Below are 21,523 nucleotides of genomic sequence, written 5' to 3' on the forward strand. Positions count from 1 at the left end.
ATATGTAATGCTGGAAGGGTGTGACGAGCAATACCCAGTTAACACTCTGGCTGCTGATGTTGTAAATAAAGCTAAGGTTTGTATTGTCCTGGGAGGGGGCTATTTTTTTTTTTATTTGAAATTGCTGTACGTACACTTTTCAGAGCAAATAAAGTGAGTTCCTGCAGTGCAGACTTTGTTCTTTTTTTTCTTTTGTATATTGCATGATGGTAGACCTGTCTTTTGCAGAATAAAAATGTATCAAATTCACTTTCTCCAGGTTTTAAGATGTAATTTCCTGGAAATAACTATGCCTCTCAATACTTTTGTTCCTGTTCTTTGGTTTCCTCTGAAGATTTTGGAAACAATTTAGACACTTGGATACTTAAATTTTGGTTCCTGATGACTTGGTAGCAAAATGTAGTTAATCAGTAACTCAGTCGGTCACATACAAACATTAGAGTAGCTCTAAACATGCAGTATTCACTGTAGGTTTCAGTGCTTTCTCAGGAAGAACACTTCTGCATACAGATGTGCTTGAGTGTCTGCATGTGCTGCTTGTTATGGGATTTTTTTGCTCCTTTCAACCGCCATTACTTTTTGTAACTGATGGTGGATCTGAATTCAGCAAGGCTTTTATTTTCTTTCATTTTTACTCTGAGAAAGAAAGGGAAAAACGTATGCAAGGTGTCACTTCTGATTTTCTTAACTCATGTCAAGACTTAAGTGAATTGCAAACAGCATACGTTGTCTGTTTTCTCTGTCCTGGCACACAGTTCTTTTTTTAAATCTGTCAAACCACCGTTTCACAAAAAATAAGTTCTGTTCTATCCGCATTTTCCCGTTCGTTAAACTTTGTTGAAATCAGCCTCGTCTTATAACTTGGCTAATTCAGCTATTCACAAGCTACTAAATTGCAACTGGATATTGTTGGGTTCAATAATGTCCCTTGATAGTCTTGCAGACTGCAGTTAACCACCGAGGAGAACTTGTTATTGTAGGACATGGTCCCTAGCCCTGCAATTTCAGGACAGGTTATCCTGACTTCTAGCAATGTTCCCTGTCTTGCTTGCTGTTGTCTCTACCGTGTGCAACAATTCCCATCTGTGTTTAGTCTTGGGTCACAATAAAAATGAGGGATTCTACTTTGGCCTTTAACCCCTTAAGGACACGTGACATGTCATGATTCCCTTTTATTCCAGAAGTTTGGTCCTTAAGGGGTTAAGAGTGAGGCTTGTAATCTTACGGGACTCCGTGACAGGGTGTGACCATTTCCAAGGGGACTCTTATTATATTAAACCATTAAACTTCTTTAATTTAGAATAGGTTTTTATATATATTTATTCCAGGGCTGCCATAAATCTTGGTATGAATCAGATTTACCTGATGTAGTAGTAAAGTTACATTCAATTATATGCTGATCTTCTATTTGGTTTAGAATGTCTTGCCATAATGGAGGATCAGTTGATTTCCAGTGACAAGCCATGGTAATCTTCATAGCATAAAGAATGTGTAGTTAAATATTTACTTCCCCCCTATTAACCCTTTAAGTCCGCCGGGCGTATATTTACGTCCTTTTAAAAGCGGCTCTAAACGCCGCAGGACGTAAATATACGCCTGCCGGTTTTTGTTTTTTTTAAACTTACCCGGTCGCCGGTGGTCCCACGTCGGCGATCACGCCCCAAACGTATACTCCCAAAAATTTTTCAGGAAGGTTTTTTCAAGAATTCTTAAAATTCAAAAAGGAAGATTGATAATAGCGGGTGATATGAATGTGGCCCCAGATGATAAACTAGACAGAACAAAAAAACAGATAATAAATAACAAAAACCAAGGGGATAGGAAGAAAATTAAAAAATTCCAAGCTCTTATGTCAGAATTTAATTATTATGACATATGGAGGGTGCATCACCCCAGAGAAAGAGACTATTCGTATTTTTCAAAGGTTCACAAGGTTTATTCTAGAATTGATTTATTTATCACAGATGCATATAATTTAAGAACGTTTGTAAATTCTAAGAGAAGTTATTACATGGTCAGATCATGCCCCAATAACCTTGGAGATAACTTAGGAAAACAAATGGGTAAATAGACCTCAATGGAGATTAGATGAAGGTATATTGAAATCTGAAGAGAATAATAAATTCTTGCAATCCAAAATCGACGAATTTTTTAGAAATAATGACAATGGGGAGGTAAATACAGGTACTCTATGGTGCACCTTCAAATGTTATATAAGAGGAGTCTTAATTAAAATGGGGATTAGACAAAAGCGTAAGATGGGTAAACCATTACAAGATTTATATATTTCCTTGGCACTACTAGAACAGGAGAACAAACAGAAGGTAACAGAATATAATACACAAAAAATAAATGATCTCCAAGAAGAAATAAAAAAGAGAATAGAAATTAAAACATCTAATGCTATATTGAAATTAAATCAAACATGGTATTACACAGATAATAGAGTTGGGAAAGTTTTTTCAAATAAATTAAAACCTAAGAAAAACCTATCTCTAATAAAGAAAATAGTGGTAGGAGATAAGGTTTGTCTGTCTCCTGAATCAATCAGTGATGCCTTTGAAGAATATTATAAATCATTATATAATCTGAATACTCCTAAGGTATCTACATCTGATATCAGAGACTTTCTGAAGAATATTAAACTCCCAAAGGTGGATAATATAATTCTAGAAGAGTTGAACGCTCCCATAACTAACGAAGAGATAGAGAAGAATATTAAAGAATTAAAAACAGGCAAAGCTCCAGGCCCAGATGGGTTTACCCCTTTGTTTTTTAGGAAATTTGGGGGATCGGTTCTTAATATATTAAATAAACTATTCAATGGTATCTCTAATAATACGAATTTTCCTAAAGAAATGTTACAAACTAATATAATTCCAATTCCTAAGGCTGGTAAGGACCCGAATTATGTTAGTAACTACCGTCCGATCTCGTTAATAAATATCGATATTAAGATATATTCAAAGATTCTGGCGGAAAGACTGAAATATGTTATACACACTTTAATTCATTTAGATCAAACAGGCTTCGTGCCTAAAAGGAGCGGAAGCGATAACATACGTAAAATAATGAACTTATTTCAAAAAAACAAGTAGAACCAAAGTCCCTGCAGTTTTTGCTGCCTTAGACGCCGAGAAGGCTTTCGATAGAGTAAGATGGGAATTTATGTCGGAAGTTTTAATAATTCTAGGTATACAAGATATTTTCCACGATCGAATAATGAGCCTATATAAATCACCATCGGCAAAAGTGTGTGGGGGGGGACTGAACTCCAAAGGATTTATGATAAATAACGTGACGAGACAGGGATGCCCACTGGCCCCAATGCTATATATTCTCTCTATTGAACCATTGGCTGCAATGATCAGACAAACAAAAGAGATACAGGGAATTAATATTGCAGCTTTAGAGCATAAAATCTCTCTTTATGCGGATGATGTACCGTATTTTTCGCTCCATAAGACGCACCTCACCATAAGACGCACCTAGTTTTTAGAGGAAGAAACCCAGAAAAAAAATATTCTGAACAAACTGTCCCATAGTGTTTCTTACTATGGGACAGTTTGTACAGAATATTTTTTTTCTCCCCTGTCCCATAGTGTCCCCCTACCCATAGTCTTCTCCTCTCTCCCATAGTCTTCACTCACCCCCTCCCCATAGTCTTCACCCACCCCCTCCCCATAGACTTCACCCACCCCCTCCCCATCGTCTTCATCCACCCCCTCCCCATAGTCTTCATCCACCCCCTCCCCATAGTCTTCATCCACCCCCTCCCCATAGTCTTCATCCACCCCCTCCCCATAGTCTTCATCCACCCCCTCCCCATAGTCTTCATCCACCCCCTCCCCATAGTCTTCATCCACCCCCTCCCCATAGTCTTCATCCCCCCATCCCCATAGTCTTCATCCACCCCCTCCCCATAGACTTCATCCACCCCCTCCCCATAGACTTCATCCACCCCCTCCCCATAGACTTCATCCACCCCCTCCCCATAGACTTCATCCACCCCCTCCCCATAGACTTCATCCACCCCCTCCCCATAAACTTCATCCCCCCATCCCCAGTCTTCATCCACCCCCTCCCCATAGACTTCATCTCCCCCCTCCCCATAGTCTTCATCCACACCCTCCCCATAGACTTCATCCCCTCCATAGACTTCATCCCCCCCCATAGACTTCATCCCCCCCCATAGACTTCATCCCCCCCCATAGACTTCATCCCCCCCCCATAGACTTCATCCCCCCCCATAGACTTCATCCCCCCCTCCATAGACTTCATCCCCCCCCTCCATAGACTTCATCCCCCCCTCCATAGACTTCACCCCCCCCTCCATAGACTTCACCCCCCCCCTCCATAGACTTCACCCCCCCCCTCCCCATAGACTTCACCCCCCCCTCCCCATAGACTTCACCCCCCCTCCCCATAGACTTCATCCCCCCCTCCATAGACTTCATCCCCCCCTCCATAGACTTCATCCCCCCCTCCATAGACTTCATCCCCCCCTCCATAGACTTCATCCCCCCCTCCATAGACTTCATCCCCCTCCCCATAGACTTCACCCCCCCTCCCTCCCCATAGACTTCACCCCCCCTCCCTCCCCATAGACTTCACCCCCCCTCCCTCCCCATAGACTTCACCCCCCCTCCCCATATTCTTCTCTCCCATACTGTCCCCCTCCCCTTGTCCCATAATTACTTACCTGTCTTGTAGCGTTGGCCGGCAGCACAGGGCGCACCGCGGTAGTGGAACTTGAATTTCATGTTCCGTTTCCGGCGGGACTGAAAGGAAGTGCGCACTCAGCTTGTGCACACTTCCTTTCAGTCCCGCCGGAAACCGGAACATGAAATTCAAGTTCCACTACCGCGGTGCGCCCTGTGCTGCCGGCCAACGCTGCAAGACAGGTAAGTAAAGCTTCATATTCGCTCCATAAGACGCACAGACATTTCCCCTCACTTTTGAGGGTAAAAAAGTGCGTCTTATGGAGCGAAAAATACGGTAATCCTCACATTATCTTCACCTAACTCATCTATCCCCGCAGTTATTTCATGTATCGAACAATATAGCCTTTTTTCAAATTATAAAATTAACTTGACCAAATCTCTTGTTTTGCACAATAACATCTCAGAATCAGATCTTATTACTTTAAAAGAGAAGTATAAATTTAAATGGTCAACTGAACATATTGAATATTTGGGAGTCAGATTGGGATTTAAATGGAATAAAATTATTGAGATAAATTATCTACCTCTTCTTCAGGATATAAAAAACATTTTATCCATATGGAAACCTTTATATATCTCATGGATGGGAAGAATAAGTGTTATCAAAGATTATATACTACCTAAACTCGAATATTTAATGAGATCGATCCCAATGAGGATACCAAAAAAAATATTGATTGAGTTTCACGAAACCTTCCTGAAATTCGTTTGGGGATCTAAAAAGCCAAGAACATCTTATAAGACGTTATGTAGGACACAAAATGAGGGAGGGGTATCCTTTCCAGATTTAATAATGAGACATGACGCAATTATGATTATGCATCTAATTAACTCAAAGCATAAAGACTTGGAACAGAATCCCTGGGTAAACATTGAAAGAATACCGAAAAATTTAGATCCAATTGCTCTAATCTGGCTGGATAAAACTGCTTTTAAGAAATTAAATGTACAAAATAATATTCTGACAGAACTATATAACTATATGAACTACCTAAAAAAAAGATATAAAATCGAAAATAATATCTCCGCTTCCGCCCCAATAGAAGTATTGAAGGGATATATAAATGATATAGATCTGAGTAAATGGAAACAGGAAGGATACAAAGTTATAGGTGATTTTTTCATGGATAATAACATAAAGACCTTTCAAGAAATTTATGAAGTAAACTCTCTTTTAAAACCCGAGTTTCTAACGTACCAGAAAATAAGAAACATTTTGAAAAATAAACGAGTTGAAGAAGATCTCTTTGACAAAATTGTTTCTATAAATGGGAAAGATAAGCTAATATCAAAAATAAACAAAATATTATATGAATATATACCCAGGAATAAAATGAATAAAATCAGCACGTGGGAACTAGAAATAAATAAAGAGTTCAGTGTAGAAGAATGGGCAAAGGCACTTACTCTAACCAAAAAAACAATACACAACATTATTATTTATGAGAATTATATTAAGATTTTACACCGGTGGTACATGGTACCAGCAAAACTCTTTAAATTCCAAAATGGCGCTAGTGATATATGTTGGCGATGTAATGGGACCACGGGTACACATTTACATATCTGGTGGGACTGCCCAAAGTTACAACCAGTGAAAAATAAACTGGACTTAGTACTGGGTAGAATCTATGGAATGAATATTAGATTAACGTCTCACTCATTCCTATTTCATTTGGAGCTACCAGATAGTAATACCTACTCTAATAGATTGACAATACATATATTAATGGCAGCAAAGATATGCCTAGCTAGGAGATGGAAAACAAGTATAATCCCATCATGGAAGGAGATACAAGCACAGATAAACTTCCAAAAAACAATGGAAAAAGCAGTGTACGCTAATTTAGGGAAAAAACAGGAGTATCATAGTATATGGAATCCTTGGGAGATGGTTTTGGATAACTCAGGGGTGGCCTAGAAGGCGGCCCCCCCTCCCCCCGACATCGCTCAAGAATGGATGAATGTGATGAAAGACGTGAAGTTGAGGTGAATTGCTGCTACGTCACCACGTACAATTATATAATTGATAATAATAAAAAGAATGGAAAGATAAAACTGGTTAACAAATGATGATAGGGTATCTGATATTAAGCATTCCACCATAACAATCTAATATGTATCAAATACCATTATCTGATGTTTAAAAAAAAAACAAAAAAAAAATAAAAATAAAAAATAAATAAAAGCGGCTCTAAACGCCGCAGGACGTAAATATACGCCCGCCGGTTTTTGTTTTTTTTTAAACTTACCCGGTCGCCGGTGGTCCCACGTCGGCGATCGCGGTTGGGGGGACTCCCAGGGAGCCCCCCTGCGGCAGATCTTCCTCCTCCGGTCCCTCCCGGTCATGTGAGTGAGGTCCTTGCGAGGACCTCACAATCACATGGCCGGTATAGCTGGCTCAGGCATTGCCAGCAGGGGGACCAACTGTAATGACAGTTGGTCCCCCTGCTGGCTGAAAATCAAATTAAATAATGTTAAAAGTGTAAAAATATATATATATATATATATATATATATATATACTTAGATCTTATATATATATATATATATATAATCTAAAGTGTATATATATATACACATACACCGTCTAGGTGTATTTTAATATTAATATATATAATTATATATATAAATATCAAATTATACGTAGACTGATACTGATTAAATATATATATAATTATTGTTATATATATATTTATAAATAATATAAAATAAATTATGTAAATACGTAAAAATAAATAAAAAAATTATTAAAAATAAAATATTAAATATATAGATGTTTTATTTTGTTCTAACTGTATTGTGATATTAATATATACATATTTATATCAAAATACACGTAGAACGAAATAATATATATATATCTATATACATAAATATATACGTATATATCACTATATATACCTATATATAAATAAAAATATTAAAACAAAATATATATATATATACACGTATATATACACATGTGTATATATATATACACATTAATTCTACACATATATTTTTATGTAATAATTTTACATAATTAGGTATCCTAATTAATTACAATTAGCGGGACCTGCCTGACAACCCATACCGAAAGTATAAGGAATTTAATTTGCTAGCACTATATTTAACCCTATAACTTTCTAAGACACCATAAAACCTGTACATGGGGGGTACTGTTTTACTCGGGAGACTTCGCTGAACACAAATATTAGTGTTTCAAAACAGTAAAATGTATTACAACGATGATATCGCCAGTAAAAGTGACGGTTTTTGCATTTTTCACGCACAAACAGCACTTAAACGGACGATATTACTGCTGCAATACTTTTTACTGTTTTGAAACACAAATATTTGTGTTCAGCGAAGTCTCCCGAGTACAACAGTACCCCTCATGTACAGGTTTTATGGTGTTTTCAAAAATTACAGCGTCAAATATAAGGCTTGTGTTTCATTTTTTTTCACATTAAAATTCGCCAGATTGCTTACGTTGCCTTTATGACCCTATGGTAGCCCAAAAAAAAATGAAAAAATATGATGAAAAATTGAAAAAAATACACGTTTTTTGAATTTTATGTGAAAAATCTTTTACTCATCTACAAAAGCGAATGAAAAAAACTGCTAAATAGATTCAAAATGTTGTCCTGAGTTCAAAAATACCCAGTGTTTACATGCTTTTTGCTTTTTTTTTGCATGTTATAGGGCTATAAGTACAAGTAGCATTTCTGGATGATCACTTCTGGATCATTTCTGGATGGTGATCTGGATGATCACTTCCCACCCACCCTACCCCACACCCCAAACCCCCCATGGTAATCATTACATTTATAGATAGCTCAAATTACCTAGGTTTCCTGTTAAACCAATTATGTCCACCAAGCCCCCCACACCCAAAATAGCTATACTCACACAATACCTCTTTAACCCTTAACCCTCCTAACCACAGCTCTTAAAAACACAGCACCTACTATCCTACTAATGTTCTCACTTCTATTTTTCACTTTCTCTCTCACTTCCCTCATCATTAAAATCTCTCTATCATTTCACTTACCTGTTCCTGCTAACACCATCTTCATTGCTCCCTCTCTGCTCCCCTCATCTCTGTATTCATCACATGCACTTTACTCATATTTATCCAGCCTTTCTCCACACACCCCTCCTAAATCCCTTAAATACAAGCTCTCATCCCCAACATTTAAATCTTACTCGCACCTTCTCTTCCTTTCCATCCTACTACTCCTAGCAGCTGGTGATGTCTCTCCAAACCCTGGTCCCTCCACTACTCAGCCACCTGGTTCAAACACCAGAAACCACTACAACCTAATACCCATTCCATGTAATTCTCACTATAATTCCTCTTTTAAAGCTGCCCTCTGGAATGCACGCTCTGTGTGCAGCACCTTTAAATCTACTTCCATCCATGACCTATTTATCTCACACTCCCTAAACCTACTTGCACTAACAGAAACATGGCTCTCTCCCTCGGATACTGCTACCCCTGCCTCACTGTCCTTTGGTGGTCTTCACTTTACCCACAATCCAAGACAAGCGGAGATTAAAGGTGGCGGTGTAGGTTTTCTTCTCTCACCCCACTGCTCCTTTAAAACCCTGCCCACCCCCCCTTCCCTCTCTTTCCCATCATTCGAAATTCATTCAATTCGCCTTTTCAAACCCTTCTCTGCTAACATTGCCGTCATCTATCGTCCCCCTGGTTCCCCTCTCCTCTTCCTTGACCACTTTGCTGCCTGGCTACCCTACTTCCTCTCTTCCAACATTCCATCCCTAATTCTTGGAGACTTCAATATTCCCATTAACCCACCTTTAACCCCAGCAGCCTCTAAACTACTTTCAATTACTTCCTCCCTTGGACTATTGCAGTGGGCTAATTCTCCCACTCATGTAGCTGGCAATACCCTCGACCTTATTTTCTCCTATTCATGTACATTATCTAATATCTGCAATACTCCATTTCCTCTCTCTGATCACCACCTCTTATCGTTTGCTCTCAATTACCCCCTCACCCAACAACCTCAGCCTAACCCCCCTCAGCTCAGGAGGAACCTTAACTCTATTGACCTCCAGCAGCTGTCGGCTGACATTGATTCACAACTGCTATCCATCCCTTCCCTCTCCTGTCCCTCACTGGCCATCTCCACATATAACACTACCCTCACATCTGCCTTGAACACTGCAGCCCCACTCCAAACATGCACCTCGAGGAGAACACGACCCCAACCTTGGCATAATAAATCAACACGCTATCTGCAGAGTTGCTCCCGCTGTGCTGAACGCTCCTGGAGGAAGTCCCGCACCCAGGCAGACTATCTTCATTATAGATTCATGTTGCTTTCGTACAGCGCAGCCCTTGCCCTCGCCAAACAGTCCTACTTTTCCTCTCTCATTAGTTCATGCTCCCGCAATCCCAGACGTCTCTTTGACACTTTTAATTCCCTTCTCCACCCCGCTGTGGCCACCCCCCAAACTAACCTTACAGCTGATAGCTTTGCATATTACTTTACTGACAAGATTGAACAGCTAAGGAAACAATTCTCCCCTCCTTGCCGTTCTCTTTCTCAACCACACATAAATCATGCTTTCCCTACCCTTCAGACTTTCTCCCCAGCTACTGAACAAGAGGTGGCTGCACTTCTCCGTTCCTCTCGCCCCACCACTTGCCCACTTGATCCTGTCCCATCTCACCTCATCAGATCTCTCTCCCCTTGTCTTGTGCCTATCCTAACACACATCTTTAACTGCTCTCTCTCTTCTGGCACTGTTCCTGCTGACCTTAAACATGCCACTGTAATACCTATCCTGAAAAAACCATCTCTTGACCCGTCCTCCCCCTCGAACTATCGTCCCATATCCCTGCTCCCTTACTCATCAAAGCTTTTGGAAAGACTTGTCTTTACCCGTGTGTCTCACTTCCTTAATTCCAACTCTCTCCTTGACCCTCTTCAGTCTGGCTTCCGCCCTCTCCACTCTACTGAGACCGCTCTTATCAAAGTGACTAATGACCTAATCTCCGCTAAATCCAAAGGTCACTACTCCATATTAATTCTCCTTGACCTCTCTGCTGCCTTTGACACAGTTGATCATTCTCTCCTCCTTCAAACTCTTCAATCACTCGGTCTCTGTGACTCTGTCCTCTCTTGGTTTTCCTCCTATCTCTCCCAACGCTCATTTAGTGTCTCCTTTTCCAAGGATACCTCCTCCCCTCGCCCTGTCTCGGTTGGAGTTCCCCAAGGCTCTGTCCTTGGTCCCCTTCTATTTTCTCTTTATACTGCCTCTCTTGGAAAACTTATTGCCTCTTTTGGATTCAACTACCACCTGTACGCTGATGACACTCAGATATACCTCTCCTCACCGGACCTCTCCCCGGCCGTCCTGCAACGTGTCACTGCTTGCCTCTCTTCCATCTCTGACTGGATGTCGTCACGCTTTCTCAAACTTAACCTCTCTAAAACTGAACTCCTTGTCTTTCCTCCTCCTAATACTGATCCTCCTCTCTCACTCTCCCTTCAAGTCAGTGATATCCACATAAGTCCATCCCTACAAGCGCGCTGTCTTGGCGTCATACTTGACTCTGGTCTCACCTTTGAGTCTCACATCCAGTTTGTTGCCAAGTCCTGTAGGTTCCAACTCAAAAACATAGCCCGCATCCGCCCCTTTCTTACGCAAGATGCTACCAAGGAGCTTGTCCATGCTCTAGTAATTTCCCGCATGGATTACTGTAACCCTCTCCAGATTGGTCTCCCCAAAAGCCATACTGCCCCGCTACAGTCTGTAATGAATGCTGCAGCTAGACTGATTTTCCTATCCAGTCGGTCCTCTCACACCTCGCCCCTCTGCCAGTCCTTACATTGGCTCCCTGTATCCTATAGGAGTCAATTCAAAGTGCTAACCCATACATTTAAAGCACTGAACAATTCCAGCCCCTCTTATATCTCTTCACTGATCCAGAGGTATGCCCCTCCTCGGACCCTCCGCTCTGCCCGCGACCACCTCCTGACCGCTGCTCGCACCCGTACGGCCAACTCACGCTTGCAGGACTTCTCACGGGCGGCTCCTCTCCTATGGAATAACTTGCCTACTGCCATCAGACTCTCCCCTAGTCTTCAATCATTTAAGAAGGGCCTTAAATCCCATCTCTTCAGGAAAGCGTATGGCCTCCCAGAGTAATCTCTCCCTTACATACCTGTCCCTATGGGATAGTGCTTTGCTCTCTCCTCCAGCTCTGCTTCACTCCTACTTGATATTTCCTATCCTAATGTTTCTAATACCCCACCTCCTATAGACTGTAAGCTCATTTGAGCAGGGTCCTCTTCAACCTATTATTCCTGTAAGTTTTCTTGTAATTGTCTTATTTATTGTTACATCCCCCCCTCTCAAAATATTGTAAAGCGCTACGGAATCTGTTGGCGCTATATAAATGGCAATAATAATAATAATAAAGTAGGATATTGCGGTTTCAAAACATACATTTTTAAAATGTATCAATAGTGACATTGTAACACTGTTATCTGTCATAAATTGCTAAATAACACCCCACATGTACATATTTTTTTAAAAGTAGACAACCCAGGGTATTCAATATGGGGTATGTCCAGACTTTTTTACTAGCCACTTAGTCGCAAAACTGGCCAAAGTTAGCGTTCATATTTGTTTGTGTGTGAAAAAAGTAAAAAACTAAATTGAACGCTAATTTTGGCCAGTGTTTGTGACTAAGTGGTTACTAAAAACGACTGGACTTACCCCATTTGCAATACCTTGGGTTGTCTTCTTTTGCAAATGGTATGCCATCATGGGGGTAATTCTCATTCCTGGGCTACCATATGCTCTCAAAGGCAACGTAACCAACCTGGCCATTTTCAATGTAAAAATATTTGACCTATATATTTGACCCTGTAACTTTCAAAAACGCTATAAAACCTGTACATGGGGGGTCCTGTTCTACTCAGGAGACTTTGCTGAACACAAATATTAGTGTTTCAAAACTGGAAAATGTATCACAACAATTATATCATCAGTAAAAGTTTTGTTTGTGTGTGAAAAATGCAAAAAAGTCACTTTCACTGACAATATCATCGCTGTGATATGTTTTACTGTTTTGAATCACTAATATTTGTGTTCAGCGAAGTCTCCCGAGTAAAACAGTACCCCCCATGTACATGTTTTAGGGTGTCGTAGAACGTTACAGGGTAAAATACAGTGATAGCAAATTAAATTCTCTGGTCTTTCGGCCTGGGTTGGCAGGCAGGTCCCTTAAATTGCAATCAATAAAATAACTTAATTATGTAAAAATATTACCTAAATACGCACGTAGAATTTAAATATATATGCATATTTATATATTTGAAGTCTACGTGTATATTTATATAATTATTTATGTAATTTTGTATATCGACATATTGTAACGAGTATATACCCCTACACGCAGGATCCAGCCTAACAGAAGACAGTACAGAGGAGAGACACGTCTACCGGACCTTAGAGTGGCCGGACTCGACGTAATAGGATAAGACAGAGTCAGGAACGATCCGAGGTCAAGGGCACAAAGAGACAGCGTAAACGAAAACTAGCCGGGGACTGGTACACAGGAATCAGCAAGCCGGCAAACAGTACAGAATAGGATAAAGCGAAAACGAAGTCAGAATACAAAGCCAAGGTCAAATACGGAGAAACACAACTGAACACAACAAGCACTAAAGGGAACTGTAGCAGAAACCACGATAGGGCAAGGAACTAAGGGAAAAGGGTAAGTATAAGTAGCCTTCAAACTAATGTGATTGGCTCCTGTCACTTCCACTCCCCCAACAGGTAAGTGTATGGGGTGATTGGCATGACAGGAGCCAATGGGAGCCTTTTTGCAATTTAGGCTCCCACTGTCTCTTTAAGAGCGCGCCCGAGATTCGCGGCGCGCTCTTAGCTGCAGGCGGGACACGTGACCGCTTCTCGCGGTCACTGCCCGCCTTCCTGTCTGAACAGTTGGACGAGCCGCGCGCGGCTCGTGCAGCCGCAGGACCGCGCGCGGCTTGAAGAGAGGACCGCGTCCGGCCCCCGGATAAGGTAAGTACCGCTACAGTACCCCCCCCTGAGGACACGCCCTCCGGGCGGGCAGGACCAGGCCTGGCAGGAAAACGCGAATGGAAAGAACGTACAAGGCGGGGAGCATGAACAGCATCCGCAGAAATCCAACTGCGCTCCTCAGGCCCATAACCCTTCCAATGTACCAAGTACTGAAGCCGACCCCTGAGAAAACGAGAGTCAATAACAGCAGATACTTCGAACTCCTCATGACCCTCCACAGAGACAGGAGGGGGAGGGGGAGTATGCCGGGTATAGCGGTTGCGTACGTAAGGCTTCAACAAAGAGGTGTGAAATACATTGGGTATACGCAGATTCTTAGGCAGACCCAAGGCATAAGAAACGGGATTAACCTTATGTATAATGCGATAAGGACCAATGAAGCGGGGAGCCAATTTCATAGAAGGCACCCGGAGGCGAATATTCCGTGTGGAAAGCAAAACCCTGTCCCCCACAACATAGGAAGGAGCCGCTCTGCGATGCTTGTCAGCCTGAGCCTTCTGGCGGGCAGCAGAGTCCACCAAAGAACGCTGAACCTGCTCCCAAGTATTACGCAAACCAGCCAAATGCTCATCCAGAACTGGCATGCCCTGTGAGGAGAATGCAGCCGGAAGAACAACGGGATGCTGGCCATAGACAACGTAAAAAGGGCTTTTGCCGGAAGAATCATGAGTGGCATTATTCCGAGCAAATTCAGCCCAAGGAAGCAGGTCAGACCAATTGTCCTGATGGTGAGACACAAAACAACGGAGGTACTGCTCTAGAGACTGGTTGGCACGTTCAGCAGCTCCATTAGACTGGGGGTGGTAAGCGGAAGAAAATGAGAGGGAAATACCCATCTCCGAACAAAAGGCTTTCCAGAACCTGGAAACAAATTGGCTACCCCTATCGGATACAATAGATAAGGGAATACCATGTAATCGAAACACTTCTCTAGCGAAGATAAGAGCCAATTCCTTGGAAGTGGGCAACTTGCGGAGAGACACAAAGTGAGCCATTTTGGAAAACCGATCTACTATCATTAGGATGACTGTGTTACCATTCGAAGGGGGTAATTCAACAATAAAATCCATTGATAGATTAGACCAAGGTCTCTCGGGAACGGGCAACGGATGCAACAGCCCACAAGGAACTCTACGAGAAGTTTTCATACATGCACAAGTAGTACAAGCACTTATATAGTCAGTAACATCCTTACGTAAGGTATCCCACCAGAAATACCGAGAAACGGCTGACACTGTTTTGGAAATACCAGGATGTCCAGCAGTCTTAGTATCGTGATAAAGTGACAGAATATCCCGTCTCTCGGGAATGTCAACGAACAATTTATCATTAGGCCTCTCGCTGGGTGCCATGCCTTGTTTCGCTTGTATGGCCTGCAAGAGGGACGAGGAAATAGACAATATAGTAGTTGCTATTATCCTGTCTGGGGGAATGACAGGAGTGACATCAATCTCCTGTTTGTCAATAGTCTCGAATTGTCTGGACAGAGCGTCCGCTTTGGTGTTCCGGTCACCTGGCCTATAGGTGATTATATAATTAAAATGAGACAAGAACAGTGACCACCTAGCCTGCCTTGAAGACAATCTTTTAGCTTCGCTAAGGTAGGATAGGTTCTTATGATCTGTAAATATGAGAATAGGATCCTTAGTTCCTTCTAGCAAATGTCTCCATTCTTTGAGTGCTAAAATGATAGCAAGGAGTTCGCGATTACCCACATCATAATTCCTCTCTGCCTTGGACATTTGTTTAGAAAAGAAGCCACAAGGATGCAATGGCTTGTCAGGAGACTCTCTTTGGGATAAGACAGCACCTACCCCTATATCGGAAGCATCAACCTCAAGTATATATGGCAATGAGGGGACAGGATGCTGTAAAATAGGGGCAGAGGCGAACGTAGTTTTAAGAAAGTCAAAAGCCTGAAGTGCCTCAGTAGACCAGACACGTGTATTGCCATCCTTTTTAGTCATACGAGTAATAGGCGCTACTATAGACGAAAAACCTTTGATAAAACGTCTATAATAATTAGAGAAACCCAGAAAACGCTGGATGGCTTTCAGACCTTGCGGCAGAGGCCATTCTATGACTGCAGCGAGCTTCTGGGGATCCATCCGAAAACCCTCGGCGGAAATCAAATACCCTAGAAACTGGACCTCGGACTGGTCGAATAGACATTTTTCTAATTTGCAATAAAGACCATTAGCAAGAAGGGTCTTCAGAACTGTCGTAACATGTCTGTGATGAGTGTGAATGTCTGTAGAATATATTAAAATGTCATCCAAGTACACAATAACAAATGAGTGAATAAAGTCCCTTAAGACATCATTAATAAATTCTTGGAACACTGCTGGGGCATTGCAAAGCCCAAATGGCATGACGGTATACTCATAATGACCTGACCGAGTGTTAAAGGCTGTCTTCCATTCGTGGTCCTTTTTAATACGTATCAAATTGTATGCTCCTCTAAGATCTAATTTGGTGAATACCGTAGCATGTTTGAGCCTGTCAAACAATTCTGTTATTAGAGGTATAGGGTAAGCATTTTTGATGGTGATCTTGTTAAGACCTCTATAATCAATGCAAGGTCTTAAATCACCTTCTTTCTTTGATACAAAGAAGAACCCCGCTCCAGCCGGAGAAGAGGATCTTCTAATAAATCCCTTGTCTAATGACTCTTTAATGTATTCCTCCATGACACGGTTTTCTTGAACCGATAGGGGGTACACCCTGCCCTTAGGAGGTATAGTACCAGGCAACAAATCAATAGCACAATCGTAGGGTCTGTGAGGCGGTAATTTGTCAGCTTCTCTTTTATCAAAGACAGTCTTTAAAGTTAAATACTGAGAGGGTATTGTCGTAGATAAAGGAGGAACAGTAGGAACGTTAATAGAATTCACAGGCGTGACTTCAATAGTACATGACTCATGGCAGGCTTCACTCCATGATTTTATCTGCCCTGTCTCCCAGTCAAAAATGGGATTGTGGGCACGTAACCATGGATACCCTAACACCAACTGTGAAGAGGGAGAGGTGATGACCTGGAACCGAATGGTTTCATAGTGTAGAACCCCTGTGTACATGTGTAGCGGTGCAGTCTCGTGAGTAACAACAGGAGATATCAATGGTCTACCATCTATGGCCTCAACGGCCAAGGGTATCTCCTTCTCTCTGATGGGAATATTGTTTCTCTTTACAAAACCAGAGTCTATAAAGTTCTCGGCTGCCCCAGAATCAACCAGGGCGTCTATGTTTTCAACTATACAACTCTCTCCCATATGTAAAGAAACAGGGAGAAGCAATCGGTTAGGAGGCAATGTAGGAGACTTAGAAATCACACCCAAGGCCAGTCCCCTATAAGGTCTTAGGTGCGAGAGTTTTCCGGGAGCAGAGGACACTCCTTTACCATATGGTCTCTCTTACCACAATATAGGCAGAGTCCCTCCCTTCTCCTATGGAATTTCTCAGTATCTGAGAGTTTGGCAACCCCTAATTGCATAGGTTCCTCTTCAGATACTTTAACACTCTCCGGTATATTAACTCTGGGTTGAATAGGTGTAACAAAACGTCTATTCCTGTTCTTAGTATAGAGCCTGTCACGAATCCTATTATCTATATCGATGAGGTAGTCAATAAGGTCCTCTAAGGCAATAGGAAGCTCCTTAGCTGCTACCTCATCCAATATAGAGTCTGATAAACCTTCCATGAAGGCCGTAGTTAACCCATTATTGGTCCAATCGACCTGTGAGGCAAGGGTACGAAACTGTATAGCGTAATCAGCCACAGACCTAGAACCCTGTTTAACCCTCATTAATGCTCTAGCGGCATTCTTAGACCTTTTCATAGTATCAAAAGTTCTGCGAAAAGCTGTTAGGAAACTGTGAAAGTTATGCACCATAGGTCCATTAGCCTCCCAAATAGGGTTTGCCCATTCAAGTGCTTTGTCGGTAAGTTGGTGCATAAAGAATCCAACTTTAGACCTCTCTGTGGGAAATGAACGTGGATACATTTCAAAATGAAACTCTATTTGGTTAATGAACCCTCTGCATGTCTTAGAATCCCCTCCATACCTAGGAGGAGGCGTTAAATGTGCTGTAGCGTTAGGCATAGTCGATACTTCAGGAAGCAGGGGTGCAGGAGGGTTAGGTGCGGTTGCTGGAATGGTTCTAGTTAAGAGCGTCTGGAGAGCCTGAGCTATTTGATCCATACGGTGATCCTGCTCTACAAATCTAGCCTCATGGGTCGCCATCTGTTGAGCTAAATCTGCGGGGTCCATGGCCCTATCGTAATGTAACGAGTATATACCCCTACACGCAGGATCCAGCCTAACAGAAGACAGTACAGAGGAGAGACACGTCTACCGGACCTTAGAGTGGCCGGACTCGACGTAATAGGATAAGACAGAGTCAGGAACGATCCGAGGTCAAGGGCACAAAGAGACAGCGTAAACGAAAACTAGCCGGGGACTGGTACACAGGAATCAGCAAGCCGGCAAACAGTACAGAATAGGATAAAGCGAAAACGAAGTCAGAATACAAAGCCAAGGTCAAATACGGAGAAACACAACTGAACACAACAAGCACTAAAGGGAACTGTAGCAGAAACCACGATAGGGCAAGGAACTAAGGGAAAAGGGTAAGTATAAGTAGCCTTCAAACTAATGTGATTGGCTCCTGTCACTTCCACTCCCCCAACAGGTAAGTGTATGGGGTGATTGGCATGACAGGAGCCAATGGGAGCCTTTTTGCAATTTAGGCTCCCACTGTCTCTTTAAGAGCGCGCCCGAGATTCGCGGCGCGCTCTTAGCTGCAGGCGGGACACGTGACCGCTTCTCGCGGTCACTGCCCGCCTTCCTGTCTGAACAGTTGGACGAGCCGCGCGCGGCTCGTGCAGCCGCAGGACCGCGCGCGGCTTGAAGAGAGGACCGCGTCCGGCCCCCGGATAAGGTAAGTACCGCTACACATATGAATAGTTCGCATTCTTTTTATTTATTTAAATATACATAGATATATATACAATTTCATTCTAAGTGTATTTTGATATAAATATATATATATTAATATCAAAATACAGTTAGAATAAAATTTCGTATAGATATATAATTTATTTTCAATTTATTATTATTATTTTTAATTTTTTTAATTTAATTTAAATTATTTATTATTCGTATTTTATAATAATATATATATACAATATATATAGTTATTATATATATTATATATATACGTGTGCAAATTAATTATAAGTGTATTTTTATATTAATATATGTACATATTAATATAAAAATACACTTAGCATGACATTATATATATGATATATAGACATATATTATATAGGTATAATATATGTCTATATATCATATATATACACATATATCATAATATTATTTTTTTTTATTAACTATAACTTTACATTTTTTTATGATTTTACAGTTGCAGGGAGACTGCCTGTCAGCACAGACAGTCCCCCTGCAGGCAGAGTCTAGGACACCTATTGTGACCATGTGGTCGCCCTGTTGGGCGATCACATGGCCCCAGGGGTCCTAAACCGCCATGGGGAGACTGTCTGGGCTGCAGGCAGTCTCCCCACACCGGGAGCACCGCCGATCGCCGCCGGGGGAACGACGGCGATCGGGTAAGTACATTTTAAATTTAGGACGGTTCAGGACCGTCGTCGGTCGGCAACGCAAAAATGCCGATGACGGTCCTGAACCGTCCTGCGTCCTCAAGGGGTTAAGGAATAGATTTATTCACCTCACTCAATATTTTTTTTTTTTTTATTGGCTTGTTTAAGAGATGAGATTTAGTTTGTAAGAGTTTGGGTTATTTGAGCCTTATTAACCCTTTAAAAGTGCATCTAACTGTGGATGTTAAAGACCTCCCCATTATCATTAGTTTTAATAAAATATTCACGTTCTGTAGCTAGTTCAGAGTTTACCTTATCTATTAATAGCAGGCTTTTGTTTAGTCTAAATCTATTTCTAATTTTAAAACAATGTGGGGGTTTAAGTGTTTAGAAATAACTGGGGCATGATTTGACATAATTTAAGCAATACTGGAATTAATAACTAGTTCCAGAAAATCGTGTCTAGCTTTAAAAAAAAAAAAAAAAATTTATACGGGAGTATGACTGATGGACATGGGAAAAATAAGTATCTCTTAAACCTGGGTTAAAAGTTCTCCAACAGTATAGTGAATTTTTCTGCAAAAATTTTTACTAAATTTGTTGGTGGAGGTCTTAATTTTTTTTAAATCCCAGTCTTTATTTTTGTTTTTGCCTAGTTTTAAGGTAGGAACACTGTTAAAATCACCAGCAGTAATTAAGTATCCACACTTAACCTTTTTAACTTTGGAAATGCAATCTTCCAGGAAACCCAATGAAAAATTATTTGGAGCATATATTCACCAAAGTGAATATCGTATTTATCTTGGCAATTAGGAGCAAAAATCTACCGTTGAGGTCACTTTCTGAATGAACATATTCAAATTTTGAGATTTTTTTTTTTTGACAGTACGATGGCTACACCACTTTTTTCCTTCAAGGTTGAATAATATACTAATATACTACCGGATAGTTATTAAAGTGACATACTTTAGTAGGAGAAGCAATCCAGTGAGAAAAATGACTGGGACATAGCAATACCAGGGTACTCTTTATATAGAAAAGACAGGGAAGGCAAGAAAGGGGGAGGGGTGGCCCTGTATGTGAAGGATAGCATAAAATCTAGCCTAATAAAGGTTAGTGAGACGAACATAGAGTCCATTTGGGTTACGTTAGAATTTGGTAATCACACAGTAGTTCGTGTAGGTGTGATTTATAGGCCTCCAGGACAAATTGAAGAGTTGGATAATCTACTAGTTGAAGAAATAGCTAAAATGACAATGAAGGGGGAAGTTATCATCATGGGTGACTTTAATCTTCCTGATGTGAATTGGAAAACAAAAATAGCTGCTTGTGCCAGTAGCACACATATTCTAAACTCCCTGCTGGGATTGTCTCTAAAACAAGTCGTTGAGGAGCCAACTCGTAAAGAGGCCATACTAGATTTAGTGTTAACAAATGGAGAATTGGTATCCGATATTACTGTAGGTGAAAGTTTAGGATCCAGTGATCATCAGTGTGGTTTAATATAAGAACAGTGACTGAGTCACACCACACAAAAACAAGAGTTTTAGACTTTAGAAAAACAGACTTTTCTAAAATTAGAATATGTGTAAAGGAGTCATTATCAGACTGTAGCAATTTAAATGGCGTCCAAGAGAAATGGGATTCTTTAAAAGTTGTATTACTGAAGTCAACAGAAAATTGCATTAGGCTTGTCAGTAAAAGCAAAAAATTCAAGAAACCACTGTGGTACTCTGCAGATGTGGCCAAAAGAGTAAAAAACAAAAAGTTAGCATTTAGTAATTATAAAAAAAATCCAGAGTGAGGAAGACAGAATGACCTATAAGATTAGGCAGAAAGAGGCTAAGCAAGTTATAAGAGCTTCCAAATCACACACAGAAGAGAAAATAGCACAGTCAGTAAAAAAGAGGGGGACAAAACTTTTTTTAGATACATAAATGAGAAAAGAAAAGTAAAACAAGGATTAGTTAGATTAAAAACAAAAGAAGGAAGGTATGTAGAAGAGGATAAAGGTCTAGCTGACTGCCTCAATGAATATTTTTGTTCGGTATTTACAGATGAAAATGAAGGAGAGGGACCTCAGTTAAGAAAAAGGATAAATGAGTT

At 41.1% G+C, this 21,523-nt stretch overlaps 1 protein-coding gene across 1 annotated transcript in view; it reads left to right on the forward strand.

The window, feature by feature from the left end:
- SGK2 (serum/glucocorticoid regulated kinase 2) overlaps positions 1–21,523 on the forward strand; it is a 538,190-nt gene that overhangs the window by 423,779 nt on the left and 92,888 nt on the right. The gene's annotated exons all lie outside the window — the stretch shown is intronic.

This window comes from Pelobates fuscus, chromosome 5 (genome assembly GCF_036172605.1).
Source record: "Pelobates fuscus isolate aPelFus1 chromosome 5, aPelFus1.pri, whole genome shotgun sequence".
NCBI lineage: Eukaryota > Metazoa > Chordata > Amphibia > Anura > Pelobatidae > Pelobates > Pelobates fuscus.